The 23,426-nt window shown below is 36.1% G+C and overlaps 1 long non-coding RNA gene across 2 annotated transcripts in view; it reads right to left on the bottom strand.

The window, feature by feature from the left end:
• Window positions 1-23,426, bottom strand: part of LOC108588540 (uncharacterized) — a 79,110-nt gene that overhangs the window by 54,745 nt on the left and 939 nt on the right. For both annotated transcript variants that reach the window (XR_013527712.1, XR_001907472.4), the window contains exon 2: window positions 3,139-3,207. This is a non-coding gene — a long non-coding RNA (uncharacterized LOC108588540). The remainder of the gene's footprint in view (window positions 1-3,138; window positions 3,208-23,426) is intronic.

The following is a 23,426-nucleotide window of genomic DNA, read 5'->3' as shown; positions in this document are numbered from 1 at the left end:
AGCTACAAGAGAGTCTGTTTTTAGCTAGATACCTTATTGCCTTAAATGAAAATCAGAGTTCCCCAAGGACCAAAACATTAAACTAGTAGTGGCCTATTTCAATTCTTGAGAACCACATCTAACATTTTGACTTTTCAATTTTACTTTAAAGTTAAGACAAAAGCATGCAGCCAAACTTTCCTGAGTGATAATAATTTATTCTTTTGACATCTTTCAGATATTTTCAAACACACTGTGAAAGTTGCCACTTAATACATTATATGCTTTGTAAAAATAGGTTTATTGCCATTTTAAAACTTTTCTGAAAAAGATAATTTAACTCAGATAGGACTTTGATTCATTAAAAGTTCTGGCCCAGTGAAAATTTTATTTTGATTTTTTGAATAACTTACTATGTTAGTCTTGAAATGTGTTTTATCACTTTCAATTATATTTTCAAGTCTTATCCAAATGTTTTGCTGTGTTATTTATTTAAGACTATATGTTTTGAGGAACTTGTTGTGATTACTGACATAAACTATTTGTCCAAATGCTCACAACATAGTAAATCAGTATTAAAGTAGAAATAATATTATTCTTTTATAATTACATTTTTACTTTTATATCTTTTTAAAACTGCTTTCTTTCTGCTTTATTTCAGGAAATGAGAACAAACAAGTCAGTCTTAAATTTTATAGACTCATGGCTGTATGTTCAAAAGATGAAATCATACCTCTAACTATGAAAAGCTAGAAAACAATGCTGGCTGAAGATGTAGCTGAAGCATATAAACAAGATACAGTTTTGAGATCATCTCCGGGTTTAGAGTATATGCCAAGGCAGACCTTACTATGGTGGTAAATTGAGACCTAACTATACACACAACAAGGCCCGTCTGAGAACTCCTTACATGTAGTCAAGAAGTTGGTACTTCACCTGTCTCAACTCTGTTATTTAGTCTTTAAGTAGCTTTCCTTGAACAAATACAAAATGTGGAAAATAAGAAAGCAGGATTTATTTGATCAATAAAAGTAGCACTCCCTTGTTTAGTCTATACATTGAGAATTATCTTGCTTAAAAATATGCAAATTGGTATTAACTAATTCTAGGTAAAACCTCAGGAAATTAATCATTGTTATAATTTCTGATTTATGCTTGAATATTCTTTAAAAATTGGAAAAAAAAACCATGTTTTCAGGCATTAGCATCCTGTCTTCAGATTCAATTCTTTGTAGATGCTCTCAACCATTTTCACATATAACTAATATTTAATATTCTTTATTGCCTTGGATTAGAATCTTATAGAACTAAGAGAACATTTCAGACTTGATCATTTTAGTCAATTTAAATTCTCCCTGGTTTAGACTCAACATCCATTACTGTACATGGCTCGACATATAGAACAAATTGTAAATTTAGTTAATTCTCCCACATCTATTCATATGGACAACAACAGAAAGATACTAACCCTGTTTATTGTTTCTAACATGTCAAGCCCTATGTTAAGTACATGGTTATCTCATGTAATCTTCACAGTAGTCCCAGCTATTACCATTTTCCAGATTAAAAATCAATGATAAGAGAATTAAAACAACTTGGTCAAGGACACAGCATACCAAAGGCATAGTTAAAATTTAAGAACTAACAGAAAACCAATGAAGTTTACATCTAATAAATCTAATTTAATAATAAAATTCACATGAAGTCAGGACGGGTATGTGATGAGAAATGTGGCCAATGATTTCTAAATCATTTCCCTCCTGCTGATATACGAGCTAAAATGCGAAAGTTTTGCTTAATCTTAAAATGGAGACAGGGAAAGAAAAAACAACAACAACAAAAATCAACGTAAAGGAAATGATTGTGTTAGGAATAGTATAGTATAAACCAGTTAATACTACTTCCAGTGACTTTAGATTTGAATCAAACTTTACGTTGACATTGCTGGATTCTAAGAAAAATCAGGGAAATGTGCATGATAAAAACTGTTCAGCAGGTATGAGTACATATTAGTATAGATCAATAACTTTTCTTAATCAGGTGACTTTGAGCATACTGTCTAGATTCTGAAGGCAGAACAGGGCAAGAAGAGACAGAGTAGTATAAGCAGGATCTGTATGAAGTCTGCAAGCTAAAGAGAAGTTGTTTTATTTGACGATTCCCAGAAGACCAGATATTATCCTAGAAAATTCTAAGACTAATCCTAAAATGTAAATAACATTTAGAAGTAACCTGAGGTCCTATAATGTGTGTGTGTGTGTGGTGGGAGTGTGGGCGGGGGTTGGAGGGGTGCTGGGAGAAGGTAATGAATAAGAGTTTGCCTCAGAGTCTTCCATCTTAAGAAGCAGTTTAAGTTGTACTGAGACAGCTTGCCTGCCAATAACTTTTGTTGCAGACCTTAGCCTGGGGAAACATTTAATTTTGTAAGATTTGGGGTTGTTTTCTCATGTTACTGAAAGTAAGAAAGTAAAAGGTTTATGCCTTGGGGTTGTTTGCCCAGACTAGAAACTGTGACATTAAGCTCAATCCCATTTTGACTTAACTGCTTCATTTTTGACTCCTATTCCTCCAAATTGGGATTTACTGATCTGTGAATGTCATAACATAACCAGTAAAATAAAACAGATTTAAAGAGAAGGATTAGACAGTTCGTTCACATTTTCTAGATATAGAAAGTGAACGGGGAGATTCTCAAGGATGTTTGCGGAAATATTTTCCTAACGTGATTTTAAATGTTTGATCTTTTTAATTTTCATTTTTAGGTCTTTTGACAGGAAGTTAAAGAGAAGTAAAGCAACTAGAAAAAAATTCACCTTATAGCAAGAATTTCAAATAAAAAATGTTTGAGTTCCACATTATAAATCACTGTGTTACTTTACTTGGAAATTCGGTTTATACTGAATTAAATGATTAATGAGGAATAGTTGCTTTTATGTAAAATTGAGTTAATTTAATTATTGAGCTTATTTAACAATTTTTCATAAGGTTCTCTTTACATGTTGCTTATAAGGTCAGAACAAGAAAGTTCAGTAACAACTGTGCAATCCAGTGTGGCAGCCATTAGCCACATGGATCATTTAAACTTGTATTTTAATTAAATACAATTTAGGATGCAGTTCTTCAGTAGCATTAGCCATCTTTCAAGTGTTCAATACTCACATGTGGCTAGTGACAATCTTATTGGAGAGCCAAGGAGAAAGATCACTTCCATGCTTGCGGAAAGTCCACCTAGACCAGAACAGTGAAACAGCATGGGCTCTAAATTTAGATAGACCTCAATTTAAAATCATCAGCTGAAGTTAATGCCACTTACAAGTTAATTTATCTGTGTCACAATTTTAATGTTCAATTCACAGGCAACATTTTCTGTACCGTGTCATTGTTGTTAGGATTCAATGTTGTGACAGTCTCAGTTCAGAATGTCCCAGTTTAGGAAGTTTGCATTGTGAGAATTAAAAGCATAAACTCTGAAGTCAGAAAGGCCTGTGTTTGAAGCTAAGTCTGCTCCTAAGCAGCTATGTGATTTGGGCAAACTACTCGATTTTCTAAACAACCAATTCTTTAGACTGAGATAACAATAACTACGATATAACAGGCATTGTAAGAATTAAAGAATTATCTGAGAAAATACAAGTAAAATACTTTACATAATGCATGGCACCTATTCAATAGCCACAGGCTAGTAAGTGTTCAAAATGTGAATTACCTGTTATATTTAAGACAAATTTGTATACCACAAAATAACTTCCATAAATTTCATAAACTAAAACATAGAAAGTATAAAATGCCGCCAAATAGAGAAATCACAATAATAGTAATAATTGTCTCTGCTGCTATTATTAAAGAATAAGATATTCCAGTAACTCAATTCAGTCATTATTAAAATAGGGTTTTTTCGTCAACATTTTACTGATTGCCAGTGTTTTAAATAATGCTTTTTATCTCATCATTATCTTGATTCCTTCACTTAAGAAAAAATAAATTAACAAATATATATTTAATGTATGTTAACATAAACTCAGTACAATGGATTCCTTTATTGTAATTTCATTTTAAGTGAATAACTGTCCTTTTGCCACATACTAAGGTATCTTAAGAGATAATAGGTTGTCTCCTTACCACACCTCAATTTTGAAAGCTGACATTCACTCTAGGTCCTGTGGACACAAGAGTTAAATTTTAAAATGGACCACAGATGGGATTATTTTATTTTTAAGCACTTCCACGTATGCACATATGCACATTAAATCTACTTCACAGGAAGCCCTTAAGTGTTTTTAATCGCGGTTTGGAAAAGCCTTGAAATTCGAAAAGGGAAGATTTCAATGCATTGGTTGGTTTGTGGTTTTACCACCATGATTTTTATATGTGTAGGTTTTTTAGAGATGATATTTAAACTTTATACTTTCACATTCTCATTTTAATCTATAAATCTTTTACACATTGAAATATAGGTGTGTGCACATTGAAAAATAGGTGTGTGCATATGGCTTGGAGCAATGAAGTATTTAAAAGACATTTAAGGTTAAAAAAATAAGTATTTGTGTAGTAAAAAAATATGTAAGGCTTGTATGGTTTGTTGAGAAAGAATATTTAAAATGGAAAATAAAAGCTACCTTAAAATACGGAAGAGTCTCACCAAAAAGTTTGCACAAGGTACTTGGTAGAGCATATATATAATTGTTAAAAATATTATTTTTTCATTTAAGGTTGGTATGCTTTTCAGAAAAGAGTAAAACATCTGTATTGTTAGCAATTCAAACAGTTTCTAGATTGACTACCATGGAACTGAATACTATATTGAGTTTTTCTGGCTTAAAATGTCAAAAACAGTGATGGGTAATGCCCTTAAGAAACAGTAGAAAGAGAACTGGTGCAGGAAAAGCCATTTAAGCTTGTCCGGGGCTATTATGTTCATGTCATCGTATGTGCTATTCATTAGGTACATTTCATTCTTTGCCAGTGTTTGACCAGTTTATGAATTCCATGTCATCTTTGAGTATGAAAAAGTACAATTTTTAACAAGTGTTTATGCCCACTGTTCCCAAATAATAATTTTAAAATCCTACTCTCATGACTTTGTTGATTTTGGGGTAAAATGAAGTATTCTTCTTTTTTAAAATCTTTTCGTATAGACGGGGTCTCACTCTGTTGGCCAGGCTGGTCTGGAACTCCTGGCCTCAAGCAAACCTCTTCTCTCAGCCTCTAAAGAGCTAAGATTTATAGGCATGAGCCTCGGAACCCAGCCTAAAAGATGTAAAAGGCAAAGGAGACATGCTTCATAAAATGTTACTTCTTGGCTGCCTTTTCAAAAAGTACATGGAAAAACTGAAAGAATATAAAATATATAAGAAAGTATTGATCATTCATAGACTACATGTACATAGGAAAAATAAAGAAATAAATGAAGGAATTTACTAAATGTAACTATCTCTTGAACATCATTTTGTGTCCAAATCCCTGGTGTTAAACACTGTAGTCCACACAATGATAAATAAGAAAGAGTCCTGGATTCAAAAGAAAATAGTCCAGAGAAGGAAATAAGTCATGAATAAGGCATGAATTTAAGCTACTACGTGGTGAAAAGTTTTGTAGTGTTTCATTTGAGGGAGCTATGTCTGGCTGGAAGAATCAGAAAAGACCATGCAGGAAGCAGAATTTGTGCTTGAAGGACAGGAATCCAGAGGAATTACCAGAAGTGGTAAATGTAAGGCATGTACTGAGTACACAGAATATTTCGGTGCGATTGGAATACAATCTGTTAATAAAGGATGTTTAGAAATAACTGGGTAAATGTTCATCGAATCAAGATCATAGAAAACCCAAATGCTGGATACTGATTGAATAGACAGACAGCTGGTACCCTAAAATGACGATAGCAGCAACAAGAACATTATTTTTGGAGGACAAAAAGAAAGATTGATATGAGAAGAGATTACATGTGGAATCCAGGTGGGTGGTTTTGTAACAGCTCAGGGACAGGATGGGGAGCACCTTCCCGTACCAGGGAAGAGCAGTAATGGTACTGAGAAAGTTTATAGGATGCCATGCTCCAGAGGGAGGAATCCACGGCACCCGGCAAACAATCAGGGGTAGATAATAAGGGACAGAGAGAAGTGAAGTAAATCTGAAAATCTGGGACTTGTGTTTAGGAGATGATGCTAATGCTATCAGAACTGTAGAAATTAGAAATGTAAGAATTTTGGGGGTGGACAGATACATCAAAAAGATGATTAATTTTTACCGATTCTTTTAATAAATGTTTGTTGATATTCTATTCTGTGCCGGAGGCTATGGAGTTAAATGCCGGGGATGAAATGCTCAGTGCAAACAGATGACAGTTCATTGAGGAACACAGCTTTGACGCTTGGTAATATAAAGAAATATAAACTTGAAAGTAATAAATGTGACAAGCACTTGAGACCAGAGAAGAAGTGCTTCTAGGGAGATTATTTCACCCATTAAAAGAGCTCTTAAACTGAAATCTGAAGAATAAGTAGAGGGATCAAACAGACGAAGATGGCAGCAGAAGGCCTTCTAAAACAGAGGTCGTGTGTATGCCGCTACAACCACTTACACGGCCAGGTGCGGGGGCTCAGGCCTGTAATCCTAGCACTTTGGGAGGCCAAAGCAGGCAGATCACTTGAGGCCAGAGGTTCGAGACCGACCTGGCAAACATTGTGAAACTCCATCTCTACTGAAACACAAAATGTTAGCTGGGCATGGTGGTGCACACCTGTAATTCCAGTTACTCAGGAGGCTGAGGCACAAGAATAGTTTGAACCTGAGAGGCGGAGGTTGTGGTGAGCTGAGATTGTGCCACTGCACTCCAGCCTGGGTGACAGAGCCAGACTCTGTCTCAAAAACAAACAAACAAACAAACAACAACAAAAACCTCTACAGAATCTGACAGACCAGAAGGAAGATGGTTGTATAAGACGTGGAAAGATGGTCATGTTGCTGGAGCAGAGGCAAAAGGAGAGGAGGTGCAATCTCAGAAAAGAGGGGAAAGAAAGCGTGACATCACGTACATCCTGAGAGTTTGTGTTAAGCTAGGAGCAACAGGATGACACTGAAAATGTTTAAGCATGAAAGTGTCATAATCAGAGGGCAAAGTGATCATGTAGTCGTGAGATGTGTGTGGTCGTGAGAAACAGGAGAAGTGAACCTGTTTAAGAATATTTCAGAGGAAAAAGAATACATTTTTATGATATGATATGCATTAGAGAGAAGGAAAAGCCAGGGTAATTTCTATGTTTTTGTATTAACCAGTGGGATAAACGAGATGAGCATCAGTGGAAAAGGTTCACATAAGAAGAGGAAACTATCAGCTGAGATTTGGACGTACGCAATTTAAGCCAATAAGATAATTTCCAATTTCCAAGTAGATATACCCATAGCCATTAAAAATGAAGAATAGATATTGCTGGGGTTGGGGAAAAGGTCTAGAGATAAAGACCTGAAAGTCATTGGCACAGAAGTGGTAGTTGAAGCCATTAGAGCAAATGAAATCCTAAAGCAGAATGAGATGAGGGAGACAAAAGACAGAACTTTAAGAAATATCTGCCTAAGAAAATAGAAGGAAGACATTCCTAAAGGTTGGCAGGGAAGAAACAATCAGAGAGATTGGGAGTAGACTAATTGGAATAATAAAACTCTATGGAGGTTCATGAAGACCTAATTACCCATATTGTTCATGTATAGTCCCTCTTATGTATTTAATTATATGAATGGCATTAAGATGTGCAAACATTAACTTTGGTTGTCTAGACTCCTTCCCTCCACAACTTCAACACACACACACACACGCGCGCGCGCGCACACACACACACACACACACCTGTTCCCCTCCTGTGTTAGGTAAATATGAGGTAACTGGTTATGAAAGTTACTCTTTATTGTCCTCAACAATAGGTCTGTATTTAGACAAACAATTCTTGCTATATTCTATGAAGTTCTATGAAAAATAGAAAGAGAAAAATTATCTCCAGCATTAAGTGTCAAGAAACTACAGCCAATATTTGTCTGCATTTAACTTATAGAGAGATTGTGGCATGGGGCCAAGTTAACTCAACAATAGACAGTACCAGCAACGTAACAACAAAGTCACCAGACTTACATGAAAACTCTAAAAGGATATTTGCTGTATTGTTCTTGCCCTTGGAATGCTCCTTCCTTCCCTTCCTGTTTTGTTGCTGCAAGAGGATGTCAGCTCAGATTTGCTGTCATTATTGTCATTTGGCCAATGAATATTATGAAATGTGGTAGGCACTTAACCTTATATGAGTCCACGAACACACAGTCTGAAGTCTGACTCTTTTAAAGAGGTTATTAGATTGGCTGAATGTTCTTGGAATATGAATGTAATAACAAGGCTTGTCTGTTTCCCCCGAGTGAAACGAACCCTTCAGAATGGCGTTATATGTCATATAAAAGTTATGGACTTGAAGAAATACATTTGCTTTCTCAGAAATTTTCCAAATTAGTCTACAGACTAAGGTAGCATCCAGAAATTCCATGAGAATTTCCATAGAAACAACAAAAATCTACTCTCAGGAGAAACATGCATAAAACAGAGTTTCTTAACCTCAGCACTACCGACATTTTAGACAGGGCTGTTCCTTGCTGTGGGGGTTTGTCCTGTGCATATTAGGACATTTAACCACATCCCTGGCCCCTATCTTCTAGACTCTAACAGTACCCCTAACTCTGACAAGAAGCGATAATCAAAAATTTCTTCAGACATTGCCAAATGTTCCTTTTGGGGCAAAATCACTGCAGGTGGAGAACCCCTGGCCTAAGAGAGGTATCTTAATGGAAAGCAAAAATGAGTAGAATTTGTAAAATATATATGGTATAATTATAATTTAATTTTCCTTTTTTGCTATCATTATACAGTATAATTGTACCTAAAGATTAAATGCAAGCCTTTAAATGGTAAAATCACCTACTCATAGCAACAATTTTCTAATCTTTCTTATCCTAATGAAAAAATAGGTAAGCTCTTTGAGACAGTGTTTGCATTTTTCTGTTTTGGATTTTACATTATAGTTTTTGTTCATTCATTCATTCACTCATTCATTCAAGAAGCATTTCCCTTTATGCTCCAGGCAATAGGTGTTGGAAACAAAATAATTCGTGAGATAAGCAAAGTTGCTGCTGCTCCAGCGGAGTTTAAATTCTAATAAACAAAATCACAGTGCACAAATAAGATTCAGCTAAGCAGAAGATCGGTACAGTTTGCTACGATTGAGCAAGGATTGGCAAACTAGGCTGGCTTGTTTTTGGAAATAAAGTTTTATCAGGACACAGCAACACAGTTACTTACATGTTGGGTATGACTGCTTTCCTGCTGCAACACCAGGTCCATCAGCGGGGATAGAAAACATTATGGCCTGCAAAGCCTAAAAATATTTGCTATCTGGTACCTACAGGAAAAGTTTCCAGGCTCCTCTAATAGAGTGAGGTTGGGTGGCCAGTTTTGATTAATTGGAGAACAACATTTTGCGAAGAGGATAGCTACTAGACATTTAAACTGAGAGCTACTAGAATCGGGCATGAGCAGATGAGAAAGGGAATAGCAGGCAAAGGAGAGGGTGGAAAGAAACCCATAAGGCAAGAATGAGCTAGCGTGGTTGAGAAATAGGAACGGTCAGAGATGAGATATGAAAGATAATGTGAGACAGACCGTGCAAGGCTTTGTAGGTAATGCTAGAGATGAAGAGATTTACTCCAAGTGAGTTAGGAAGCTGAGTGGGATTTGAAAGTTTTGTGTCTTGTGACCTAAGCTACAGTTTAACTGGAATATTCTGGTTGTTCTGCTGAGAATATAGGAAGGCAAGAGAGATCATTTAGGAAATGAATAGTCAAGCCAACAGACAATAATTTCTTGAGCTGGACTATTAATAGGTGAAGATGAAAAGAGGGAATGAGTTTGGGTTAAGTTTTGGAAGTAGAATTTACATGACTTGTCAGTAAGGTAGAAATGAAAGATAAAGAAACAGAATCAAGACTAATCCTTTGATTTTTGAATAAAATATGTGCAGGAGGAAATGCGCTTGAGAGTTTATGATACCAGAACTTCTGTTTTGGGTTTATTAAATATTCACGTAGAAATATCAAGTAAATATATAGATACAAGATTCTGGAGAGGCAGGGAGAAGTCAAAGTTGATATTAAGTATTTGGATGATATTTAGGGCCATGAGAGAGGATGAGGTAATTTAAAGAGATGTTGCAGATGAAGAACAGCGGACCAGAGGACTCCTCAGCTCCACGTTTAGAGATTAACTGCGAGAGGAGGATGCAGCAGAAGACAACAAGAAGCGGTGTCTGGTGAGAAAGAAGTAAAACTAGGAAAGTGTGTTGCCCTGGAATTGTCATTTGATGAATAGAATGCTCCACTGTCTTTCGAGACCGACTCTTTATGTTCCTACTTTACAGGAAACTGAGAGTTAATGAGATTGGGTGGCTGGTCAGTGAGGACTAAACTCAGATCTTAGTTATCTTACTTACAGAGCTCTTGTGACTGTGAAATACCTGAGGTGGATGCTTGCTTGTTGTCTAGTTGGCATCTCTTTGAGGAACCATCTCCTCATTCATCCTCATTCCATGTGGGTGGAATGAAGCCCCCTAATCAGACCTTCCATCTTATGGCTCCAGTAAGTGTTTGGGGTATGAACTCATGATACAAGCAAGTCAGGCTAATCAATCTTTCTTAAGAATTTCTTTAAACTGTGGAGTAGGGGGCTATTTTCTTTTTTTTTTTTTTGAGACAGACTTTTCGCTAGTTACCCAGGCTGGAGTGCAATGGCGCCATCTCTGCTCACCGCAACCTCCGCCTCCTGGGTTCAGGCAATTCTCCTGCCTCAGCCTCCCAAGTAGCTGGGATTACAGGCACGCGCCACCATGTCCAGCTAATTTCCTGTACTTTTAGTAGAGACTGGGTTTCACCATATTGACCAGGATGGTCTGGATCTCTTGACCTCGTGATCCACCCGCCTCGGCCTCCCAAATAGGGATAATAAGAGGTGAGAATGATGAAAGCCTAGAACTTCCAGTGGCTAACTTGCTACCAAGTGGAAGAGGATACTGCTTAAAAATAGGACCAATGCCGAGGCAACATGATAGTTGAGTGAGCATCTGAAAACTCGGCTGGGCCCGAGGATAAAAGCACAACTTCCCCCTCATTGTTTTACTTAAATTGGTTTAAATTGAGTTTTTACCATTTGAACTTTTAGAATTTCTAGTACAACACTTTGCCTTGTTTATCTATGTACACCAGCATATTTCCATCTGTACATAAAAGATGCTTAATAAATATTTATTAAATAAAATGGAAAGTGAATATTTAATAATAACATACCCTGATTTAAAATTAAGTCATCAGTTTAGCCATTTAACATTAAAATGATTTTAAAGGCTTTTCCTTCCATTACTAGACAAAGGCACTCAGTTTTCTGAGAAAAAAATAGTTTCAACCAAAATTGTTGGTCTTTTCAAAATGACAACACTGACAATTAAATAATTTAACCATTTCTTTTTTAATTTAAAATCACTCTCTTCTTTTTTCTCTCCCCTGTATTTTCATAGTTTGGTGAGTGGACAAATAAGAATTTTAGGCAACATTCGTCTACTGGTTTTGGTTGCCTTTCTGTCTCTAGTCTTTGGAGTCTATTGTCCCAATGCCTTCTTCCCCACGTTTGTTTCCTTTTGGGTTCTAACTCGGTTGCCTTTCCGTCTCTAGTCTTTAGAGTCTATTATCCCAATGCCTACTTCCCCATGTTGTTTCCTTTTGGGTTCTAACTCGGTTGCTTTTCTGTCTCTAGTCTTTAGGGTCTATTGTCCCAATGCCTTCTTCCCCACGTTTGTTTCCTTTTGGGTTCTAACTCGGTTTCCTTTCTCTATCTAGTCTTTAGAGTCTATTGTCCCAATGCCTTCTTTCCCATGTTTGTTTCCTTTTGGGTTCTAACTTGATAAGTTGGTCTCAAACCAACTTATAAAATTCCTTTTATGTCTCTAAGTTGCAAATACACCTTTAAGCTTATGAAAAGTAAGTTATTATGACTACTGATATAACCAGTGTTGCCACATTACTATAACAATATAATTTTTTTCCTTTTGAAAATTGTGAGTGAAGATAATTAGAAATATTAGTCTTCCATTGTATAGTGGAGGAAACAGAATTTTCTGATATCTCTCATTTTATTGGAATCAGAATGAAAAATCTGACTTCTCTATCTAACTGTAAATGTAGTGGCCATAATCTTGGTGCTAATTTTTCCTTTCTGAAATTACTGATGCTGCTACCATATTTATTACCAGAGGGAAAGTAATCCACTATTTTCTGGAACTACCTTAAAGAAAAAAGTAGTGAAATTTTACCACCCTCTGGAATTTTTACTTTTAAGTGTCCACTTCTAGGGCCTATAAATATTCTGATTCTACCTACCACAGTCTCCACACCCATAAAGTCTTTACATCAGAAACTGTAACAAATCTGGTTTGCAGCTATGAACAGCGTGGGCTCCATGAAATACATGACCACCAACCTCTACAGTTAACTTTAGTCACTGAATAATTCATTTTTACTATGGCTGTGTGTTTTCTGCTTTATCAAAAGTTATGATTTCAAATTCTATTTGTGCCTTTTCTGGTTTAGTCTGAACCAGCTGTTTTTTTTTAATGTGTCAGGTTATTAATCAAATTTATACTGATGTAATAGTTTCCTTTCCTCTCAGCACCTCTTCCCACCCCTGCAATTTTTCACTATTTGGATCGAGGTAGCATTTACTGAGTACTTATTTTCATACATTGTGCTTTGATGACTACACTTAATTCTTTTTTCTATTTTTCATGTCGATTTGATGATACAAGCATCACTGAGGCCTCTCAGATAAATTCCACCCAATTCGGTCCACTTCAGACTTCAAGTAAACATTTTCATTTCCACAGTGATAAGCTTCTTTATCTAGTTAAGAATTACATATTAGAATCTGCTATGTATGAAAGAACACACATCTAAATTAGACAAGCATATTTTCATCAATTACTGATTCAGCATATCTCTTCAATTATATGTATATGAGGTTATTATAAAATGACTTCTTTTGAATTTCTATTTCTTATTGAGGCTTAACCTTTGATGACACCCCCAAAAATACTGAGCCATTCTTAATAAGCTCATCCATTTCAGGGATTAGCTAAATGTCATCTGGTGGCTTGTGTTACATAAATGTTGAATTTAATCAGTGGAGAAATTAACTGAAGTGGAATTGAAGACTCTTCCTTTGATTCTAGTGAAGAGATCCTTTAAGGTAGACTTGACGAACTTTCTTAGATTTGGGTCTGCTATTATGGTAAATGGTCCTTGTAATCATGAGAGTTTGGATGTGTGTGTGTATATGTATATGTATGTTTTAACTGATGTGTGATGAGAAAGTTACAATTAATAACTTTATTTAGGCAATCAAAAAGATGGGTAAAAAAAATTAACTAAGTAGTATGTTGTATGAAATAGATTTGAGCTCAAACAAAACAATGACCTGACAGACCGCATTGGTGGTAGAGAAGGCTGCCTTAATAAATTTAGTATGTAAAATGAACAAGTCTAAATATGCCTGGTAATGAAACAGTATCTGCAAGAGTATTCATACATGAACATGAAGCTTTAAGAGAGAAATACCAGAAAGTAAGAAACAGAAAGAAGTAAATTGATGACCATTTAAAAAAAAACTAAGATAATTTATCTCAAATGATAGAAGGTAGAGGAAACTTCATTTGTCATATTAATACACTGGAAAGAGTTTTCTACCAAAAGAAGAATGCATTTTTCTTTACGGCCCCAAGTGGCAGAATTGAGGTTACTGAAGCATGTCTAAATACACAGATTTTGGCTGCTTGTAAGGAACAGCTTTCTTCCCATAAAGAGAAGTATCTAAGTGGGAATGGAATAGTCTCTTTGTATTTAAGCGAAGGTTGTTATATCACAAACGGGGCTGTATTTGGAATTGAAGCATTGAATCTTACTAACCCAGATATTTCACTCTATCGTAGGCTATTTCCCCATCTATCAAACCATGACTGTTTAACCGGATATAGTTAGGTTTATGATATAACCCAATCCTATTCCCCTCTTGACTCCTCTATTTTTAACAAAGATCCATATCCAGATGCATCTTTGATAAAAGTATATATCGATATCTACATATATTTATAAATAACTGTTCTTTTTTACTTCTTTTCCAAACCCCATTCAATTAAAATCAAAGTCATGATCCTTTTTCTTTAAAAAAGTATGTCTAATATTCATTATTCTTAACTTATTTTCATTGCTGGAGCTGCCACATTTTCCCTGATCCTAATCTGCTCAAACACAAACCAGGTGGACAGCCTATTAACAAGAGCCCTTGCTACTAGTACCTTCATTTCTGTATTTTCTTACTCAACTGTACAAATAATACATCCCTCAAATAATAATTTTATTTTACATTTTACTTCTTTCCCTTTTTAAAATTCCCTTTGACTACAGAATTGGTACAAACTCCCAAATATAAAATTCAAAAATTCTCATAACTTAACTTCTACTATTTATTGAATTTTGTCATTCTTAATGTGTTCTGGTATGGGGGCTAATACCATTCTTTCCTGGGGACATCAAGACTTGATAGTGTGACTTCATCTCCAAATCTTTAACCCCCATCTCTGAACTTCTATTTCCTTCACTCAATATCATGGAAGGTCTAGCTAACTTTCTCCAAGGTGTATTTCCTTACCTCTCTTGCCCAAGTTAAACATCCATTTCTTTTCTTTAGAGTAAGCACTGCAGTTACATATTTATTTACCTATGTGTTGAATAAGCTGGTAGCACTCACTTTATAATGCGTTTGAGAGAAGCTCCAGATTTATAATGTATCTGTTAATTTTTTTAACCAATAATATGGTTTAATTGTGCATATGTAATCACAATTCTACAATAATGCTTCCTACAACATTAGATCCTGAGAAAACATGTGGCAATTCTCTGTCAATTTGGAAAGGAAGCATTTACCTATGAAAGAAAATGCTTCCATCGGGTACTTTAAGGTTGAAGAGGCAGAGGACAAGCTATCCACAGGAATTTGGAAGAGAAGCTTGTTTGGAAGCTGGATGAGCCATGGCAGTATCTCAAACAGTTTGTTATTTTTAGCTCTGCCAAGAAATAGCTAATTTCATGCAAGAATTATCTCACATCTGACCCAGAGCAAAGACTTCCTGACTATTCTTTGTATATGCTGATGCAACAGGAGAATTGTTTCACAATTTAAAAACCAAGTAAAGAAGAACTTGAGGAAAAGAAAAGAGAATTGTAGGGTACTCAACAGTTTTTGCTTTTCTTTTTGGCAGACTTATTGGTAACTGAAAAAGAAAAGACTGTCAAGACATTTGGTAATTGGGAAGAACTGAAGTGGCTATTCTCCCCCAAATTTTTATAAACCTCTTTTTCTAAGTCAGGTTCCTTTAGGAAACTGACTCACGGCAGGTGGTAGTTAGGTCTTTCTTTCTCTGCTGTTGACATTCAACTCAAACGATCCCCTCACTCATTTATCCATATACATATTTTAAAAATCAGTGTTTGTAATTTTGATTGTCTTCTCCACAACATTCTTGCGACTTGTGAGAATAAGATGAAACTTTAAAAATAGGTCATTTAGAGAGCAGGCATAGGGAATGGAGAAGTGCAGGAAATCAACTGTTTCATCACCCGAGTCCCCTTCTGAAAACTGCCTTCTACAATGCTGCCTTTCATTTTCAAAGTCATTTTTCTTCATATTCAGATCACCTTAGCTGGTACGAAAGCCTTTGATCCATATTTTATCAGTATTCCTCTTATGAACACTCCTTTATATTATATAGAGGGTATAAGCTACATGTACCTCCTGACCTCACCCTGCCTCTTGCCCTTGCCCGCTGGTCATGAAATTATATTTAAAATGTACATCTGTTTCTTCCTGAATACCGAAGATTAAATAGCAACATGAAACCTCCTTGATTTTCTCTTTTCATGTTGGAAATAGAGGTTTTCTTTTAATCAGCAAGCAAAACAAAAACAAGGCATGACAGGAAATAAACAGTATATAAGTGACTAAATGACTTCCTATTGGGGAGGTGTTTGACTGGGTGGGAGTGCACATAATCAAAATCATCAATTGTACCCAAGCGTGACACTGGCATAAAACACTACCAAATGAAGAGATCCTGTTATTCCTGCAGAAAAGGTAACTATTGGGGAAAAGATAACATGTTAAGCTCATATAACTGTCAGTGTGAGAAAATTTGTCATAATTTTTTAGCAGTCAGTTGGAGGAAAGGAGACTGAGAGAGAGAACAGGAACTCGCCTGGAAAAAAAAAAGTAACACAATCTGAGTACAATGTGTACAGTGTGGGTGAGCTCTGACATTGAACAGCATAAAGTGGTAGGGACTGAAGTTGGTTAAGTAAAGCTGGCCTGGTCATATGGGCTTGGTCAGATTTGTGTATCTCAACACAGAAAAGGTACAGTAAAAATACAGTATGATAATTTGATGGGACCACAGTCATGTTACAGTAAAAATATTGTATGATAATTTCATGGGACCACAGTCATGTATGTAGTATGTCATTGACTGAAATATTGTTAGGGGGTACATGACTGTATATATATGTATTGCTCTTTTTATAGCAGAGGTCTCCTTTTTTCCATTCTCATAGGGTGACATGCCCTTTTATCTCTTCCTTTTAAAATTCTCTCTCAACATATACACTCTTGTTTAAATTTCTCATTCCAAGATTGTGCTCTCTTCCATCCTCACATGACCTGCGTTTATGTATAGCTACTATTTAAATTATCTTCTCCTTGTTTCTCAAGTTTCTCTTCTCATCTCCAGTTGTTATAGCCTACAATTGTTTTGCAAAAAGAAATTTTTTTTTTGAGTCAGAGTTTCACTCCGGGCTAGAGTCCACTGGCATCATCCTAGCTCACTGCAGCCTCAAACTCCTACGCTCAAGTGATCCTTCAGTCTCAGCTCCCCAAGTAGCTGGGTCTACAGATGAGCATCATCATACCCAGATATTTTTGTATTTTTTTTATAAAGGCAAAGTCTTGCTATGTTGCCCACACTGGTCTCAAACTTCTAGCTTCAAGGGATCCTCTTGCCTCAGCCTCCCAGAGTGCTGGGACTATAGTCATAAGGCACTATGCCTAGTCTGCAATTTTTAAAATAAATTGGAATTCTTTCCTGTATTGAAACTGTTGCTCATTCCATAGAAACTTGGAAATGTGGAAAACTCAAGCGGGTTTTTTTTGTCATTCTCCGTTTTGTCCTTTGTTTGTAATGTTTTACTTCTGTTTTTCTCTGAATGTTGCTCCTCAGGGTTCAATTCTCATTATATAATCTCCCTTTACGGTTTAATAACTCTCTGGTATTAGTCAATCGCCAGTATTGCCAAACCTGTGATCATTTATATTCAATCATCCAATAAACATCGGCTTATTCCATAGATAGCTTAAATTTTCCCTTTTCAAAATTAAGTTCTTTCTTTCCCTGAAATAGACTGTTCTGTGACATTCTCTATGCCAGTGGTTGAGGCCTTTGCCCAGTATTTAAAGCTAGCACACTGGCAGCTATTCTTGACTCCTCCATCTTTTGCACAGCTCATGCTTCTGTAATTATCAATGACCACTAAATTAATCAATGGTTCTCAGCCTCCATTGCTGACTAGAATCACTTTGAGATCTTTAAAAATATGCTAGATCAATTAAAACAGAATCTCTGTGAGTAAGGCCTAGAATTTGTTATTCTAATGTGCAGAGAGGATTGGAAGCCACTTTTCTCAAACATCACTTGTTTTTTTACCTCTGCCCCATTTCAGGTCTTCGTCATTACTTAATGGGTATCTCCTATGGGGCCACTCTGCCTTCAGTCTTACCGGCTCCGATCCATTATCAACCTGGCCATTAGGGTAAACATTCTCAAATAGAAATGTTACAATATCATCTCCCTTGCCTCTTCTGTTTCTATTTTATATACTCTCCCTGGCTTAAAATCCTTCAATAGCTTCCCTTGGAAAAAAATAATCAAATCCTAGCTCTTTAATAGGAAGTCATATTTTAACTTATGCATCACTTGCCACTTTTTGCTTTTGTTTACTGTTTTCTGCTTCCCCAAAAATGGATTTTTTTCCTATTACCTCTTCTTTTTTTTTTTTTTTTTTTGAGATGGAGTTTCACTCTTGTCATCCAGGCTGGAGTGCAATGGCACGATCTCGGCTCATTGCAACCTCCGCCTCCCAAGTTCAAGCGATTCTCCTGCCTCATCCTCCCAAGCAGCTGGGACAGGTGCCTGCCACCACCCCCGGCTAATTTTTGTATTTTTGGTAGTGATGGGGTTTCTCCATGTTGGCCAGGATGGTCTTGAACTCCTGACCTCAGGTGATCCACCAGCCTCAGCTTCTCAAAGTGCTGGGATTACAGGCATGAGCCACCTCGCCTGGTCTCTTATTCTCTCTTCATACACAGCTTTCTTTCTTTTATGCCCTTGTTCATGAACTCTCCTCTGACTAGAATGATCCTTCTGTGATTAACTATTAATCCTATTTATCGTATATGTCTTGGTTTAGTAATTACTTTCTTCCAGCTGGGTTGGGTGCCTTTCCTTAGTTCACGTAATGACCTCTGCCTATAGAAATTACTGCTTTTACCACTTGAGTTTATAATAATCTCTTTATGCTCCCCCCTTCTCTTTGGAAAGGATGACTGGTTCATAATCATCTTTGTATATCCTGATGTCCAGCATAATGCTTGGAATATATTAGATGTTTTAAAAAAGCTTATTAAATAGATGAGCAAGAAATCCGAGATTTTATCAGAAATTATAGCTGATAACATAAAGACAGGTGCCTAATAAGTTTTGTCCCCTAAAACAATCAAGATATTTAAGATAGAAAAATACCCTTTTCTTTTTCTATCTTGCAAGTTCAATTGAGAATAGGAACTTGAAAACCAATAGGGAAGATTTTCTGTGGATCTGCAATATATTAGATCTCTATTGGCATTACTAGAGTTACTTCTGTAGGTCATTTTCTCCTGATTTCTATATTCATTTTGGATCTTCATGCTCTTACTTTGGTTTCTTCTGTGGAAAAATGAACATATAACTGGTGTATGTTTTTATTCTGATTAGCAGTTACTTTTCATGTAATTACATGGTTTTTACACCACAAAATAATCGATGAATTTGGTTTTATTATCTATAGCTTGTAGGGTTCGATCACACTGAAAAAACTGGCCAATTTCCAGAACTGGCAAACTGAGCGTTGTGATCACTACCAAGATCCCCTTCAGCCTTAAAATTTCTGAATTTATATTTTTAATTGAAAAATAAAAATAAAAATTCAAAGTTGTATTAATTTGGTATTACTCAAAATGCATGGGGACTGTAGAGACACTGTTATAACAAATTCTAACTACATTCTTCACAAAAATCTAGAGGGAAAAGAAAATTGTCCATATTTTTTTTGAATCATAGCTTCTTAGGGAAACACAGAAAATGTGACAGAGGCATGAAAAAACATAGAACTGAGACAAAATAGTAGGTTTACTCCAACTTTGCAAATTGCTATATTTAATGCTTTGGTATAAATCTTTATTACAAAGAACAACTATCAAATAAATCATTGTGTGGAAAAGAATTGATCTGGGAATCAATTATCTGGGAAAGAAAACCACAAAGAAGTGATTGTTGAGACATTTGTTCTTCAGATATGTAACTGCTTAGTCTGAAATAAACTTTAGGATGGAAATCTATTAGGAAAGTTGCTTGCTTAATTTTGCTATTCTACACTCTGATACTGATTGTTCAGGATGACTGCGCATACATGCTGTAATGAGAATTGTATATAATTTACTATGCATACTTACATATGACAGACATTAAAGGATATATGTGTCTAGTAATAGCAGATGCATATTTCTGCCCACTAAAGAAATGGTTACAACTTTTAATAAATATGGGTAAGGGAATGATGTTAAGATTACGTGTGTGTGTGTGTGTGTGTGTGTGTGTGTGTGTGGTGTGTGGTGTGTGTGTGTGGGTGGTGTGTGTGTGGTGTGTGTGGGTGGTTGTGTGTGTGGTGTGGTGTGTGTGGTGTGTGTGTGGGTGGTGTGTGTGGTGTGTGTGTGGGTGGTGTGTGTGTGTGGTGTGTGTGGGTGGTTGTGTGTGTGGTGTGTGTGTGGTGTGTGTGTGTGGTGTGTGTGTGTGTATGCCCATACCCATACTTGTTCTGGATTTCAACTGAATATAGAGAATTATCATTCTTATACCACTTGCATTGAGATATTCAGTTTTTCCTTCAAGAAGTGAATTTAACTCTTAGAATATTATTGTGGTAGGACTCTCCAGTTTCTTGATACAACATCTATTCATCCTTTTCCCTTTAGAAACAAACTGGAATTTTTATATTGCTTCCCATAATAAAAAACATATTGCCTTCCAGATTTTGCAGCTAAATTTGGCTATGGGACTAACTTTTGGCCTTGAGCTGTTTAAGAGAGATACTTGTGAGAGTTCTTTTAAGATTGGTCAAAGGAAACTAACTCATATGGATTGTCCATTTGCTCTCCTGCCTTTCCTCTTAGCTGTTAGCCTGAAAATCAGTGGTGATGGCTGGGCAGCCAACAGTCATCTTGGAACACGACATGATTCTGGAGGTGGGAAGCAAGGCTGGAATGGTACAGAATAAACATAGGAACTTGGGTCCTTGAGAAAATTGTAGAGTCACCACATGTGCCTGTAATTCAGACTTACTTTCAGACTTTTTTCTATGTGTGAGAGATCTATCTTATTTAAGTCATTGCTATTTTTGTTGCTAATACTGTTGTTAAGTGAGCATTCTAGTCGAGCCCAAGCTAGGACTCAGTCTGGTTATATTGGATGAGCCCCTGGATCAGCATCCCCCAATGCCAACTATTAAATGTAATAGGCTAATGATGAATGGAAATGTATTTCACATAACAAAGAACAACTCGTTATGCCCAAATATAATGAGGTCATATTGCTCTTATTTCTCTCTAACCTGAGATTTGGGCCGATGTTCTCTATGGGAAATTAGAAACCTATGTTATGGTATTCGGTTTTCGTGTTAGGATGGTCTCTGTAAATCTACCTAATAGTAAAAACAAAATCTTGCTTGGAATTGTGAAGTAAGTGAATTCTCCATTGTGCAGAAATAAGAACAGCATTATATTTTATACGTAATATTCTTAAACAGTCAATTCATTTATTCTATTAATATATTTGAGCTATTATGGGTTACATAAGTTATGGGTGTGCTTTGTTAATTAGTCAACTCATGTCCAATATCACAGGGGCCACTTGTGAATTTAGAGAGAACAGAAGAAAAGAAAAATAGAAGCAAATGATGAAAGTCTAAATATTTTCCTCAAATAATTGTCTTTCTAAAAAATTTCTTGTGTTTAAAGACTGGAATTTAAGCTGCATTTTTCTAGATGGTACCAGCCTATTGGTACATATATTAATGTCAAAGACAAATGCTCAAATTACAAGGGTTCACAGCTGTCTCTACAAAATTTCTTAAGTGTTCTTGCCACAAAGTCTCCTCTCTTTTCTGGGAGACCTGGGGGAAGGGTCTCATATGTCCTTGTGTCCAGTTAGCTCACATTATTCACTTACTAGCCGCTCTCGTGCTTACAAGATTCTTCATGCAGGAGCGCCACCATTCTGTCTCATGTCAGGATCTTCTAGTAGAACTCTGCTGTCCCATAACGAGGCTGTACATGTTCTTTCCAGGTTACAATTTCCCACACTACTAAATGATGCTGCATTCACTTTAAACTGCACCCTACTGGGGACTGACTTGTTCTAACGAAATGAGGTGACTATTTCTCTAGCCAACTCTATCAGCTTGAAGTATTACTGCTTATGTCCTGAGTATCATAAAGTCTCTTATGGAAACATTTCTTTGTGTTCTTATTTACAGTCCTGCAGCAAGCATCTTTCACTGCGCTTTATCTCTTGTGTCTCTATTGGAGGCACCCAGGGCAGGATGTTTTATCCCAGTAGTTATTTATTGTGCCGTGCAGTTTTACTTTTTCTAATAATTGTCAGAAAGGACTTCTACTGCTCCATCAGTTTGTCAGACAAAACCAAACTTTAAATCCCAGTTTGAACTACACTGGGACCCGTCCTACACCAGAACTTAACTTGGATTCCAGATTGCTTGATAAAATAGCTAGCTGAGAATGAAGCTATAGTTTCCTGACAACAAACACACACACGCACGCACCCATATTCATACATATGTACACACAGCAGTCCCCTCACCCATAGGTTATGCCCAAACCCACAGTGCATGCCTGAAATCTCAGAAAATACTGAACGCTATATATACTATGAGTTTTCTAATACATACGTACCTATGGTAAGTTTAATTTATGAATTAGTCACGGTAAGACATTAATAATAATTATTAATAAACTAATAACAATATACCGTAACAAAAGTTACATAAATGTGGTATTTTTTCTCTCTCTCAAGATATCTTATTGTACTAGACTCACCTATTTTCAAACCCTGGTTAGCCACAGGTAACTAGAATCAAGGAAAGTGAGATTGAAAATAAGTGGTGGTGGCGGGGGGGAGGGGCTACCATATCTCACATACATATAGTTCAAAATATGCAAAACCACACACCTCAAAACTTATAATTTGTATCAACATGATATGCTTGATGCCATAGGCAATGCCATTTTCTCATTGTCATCTCTTTCCGTTGTAAAACACCATTTAAAAGGAATCACACATGCTAAAACATGTATTTTGGGTATTTTACATTTATCCAGATATGAATATAAGTAATGTACTTGGTTATAATGTTCCCTTACCCACGTTTTGTTACATGCTTCTACACATTGACTCTTTAACAAGTTTTTTTTTCTTTAAAGTCTCCCCATAGTAAATGTAGCTACTATGACTATGAGTGAAAGAGATATGGATGGGTGGAAGAGATATGGAGACGCCAGTACTTTTGTAGATAAACGCAATGTGAAAACAAAGAAGTACTCTTTAATTACTGGTACAGAAATAATGACAAGGAAACAAAATTACTTCCTGAATCACACTTTATCACCTGACTGGTTGCAAAGAGCACAGTTTTTTTCTTTTTTCGTCAAATTAAAATCTTAACCATGTAAATTCAAGGCTGTAAAGGACAACTCAGGATCCTTCATAGTAATAATTACAGTATTAAAATGCTTATTTGCTAGAAAAAATGCAAAATCTCAGAACATCTGAGATACCCAAGCTGTAAAGTGTAACACAAGCTATCAACTGTAGAGGAAAGAAAGTTACAAGGTATGAAGTCCAGAGCGACTGCTGGTAGCATGAGTGGTGGGACTGCAGTACACAGAAAGA

This window comes from Callithrix jacchus, chromosome 15 (assembly GCF_049354715.1).
Source record: "Callithrix jacchus isolate 240 chromosome 15, calJac240_pri, whole genome shotgun sequence".
NCBI lineage: Eukaryota > Metazoa > Chordata > Mammalia > Primates > Cebidae > Callithrix > Callithrix jacchus.
The sequence above is the reverse complement of the archived record's forward strand: the minus strand, read 5'-3'. Positions and strand labels throughout refer to the sequence as shown.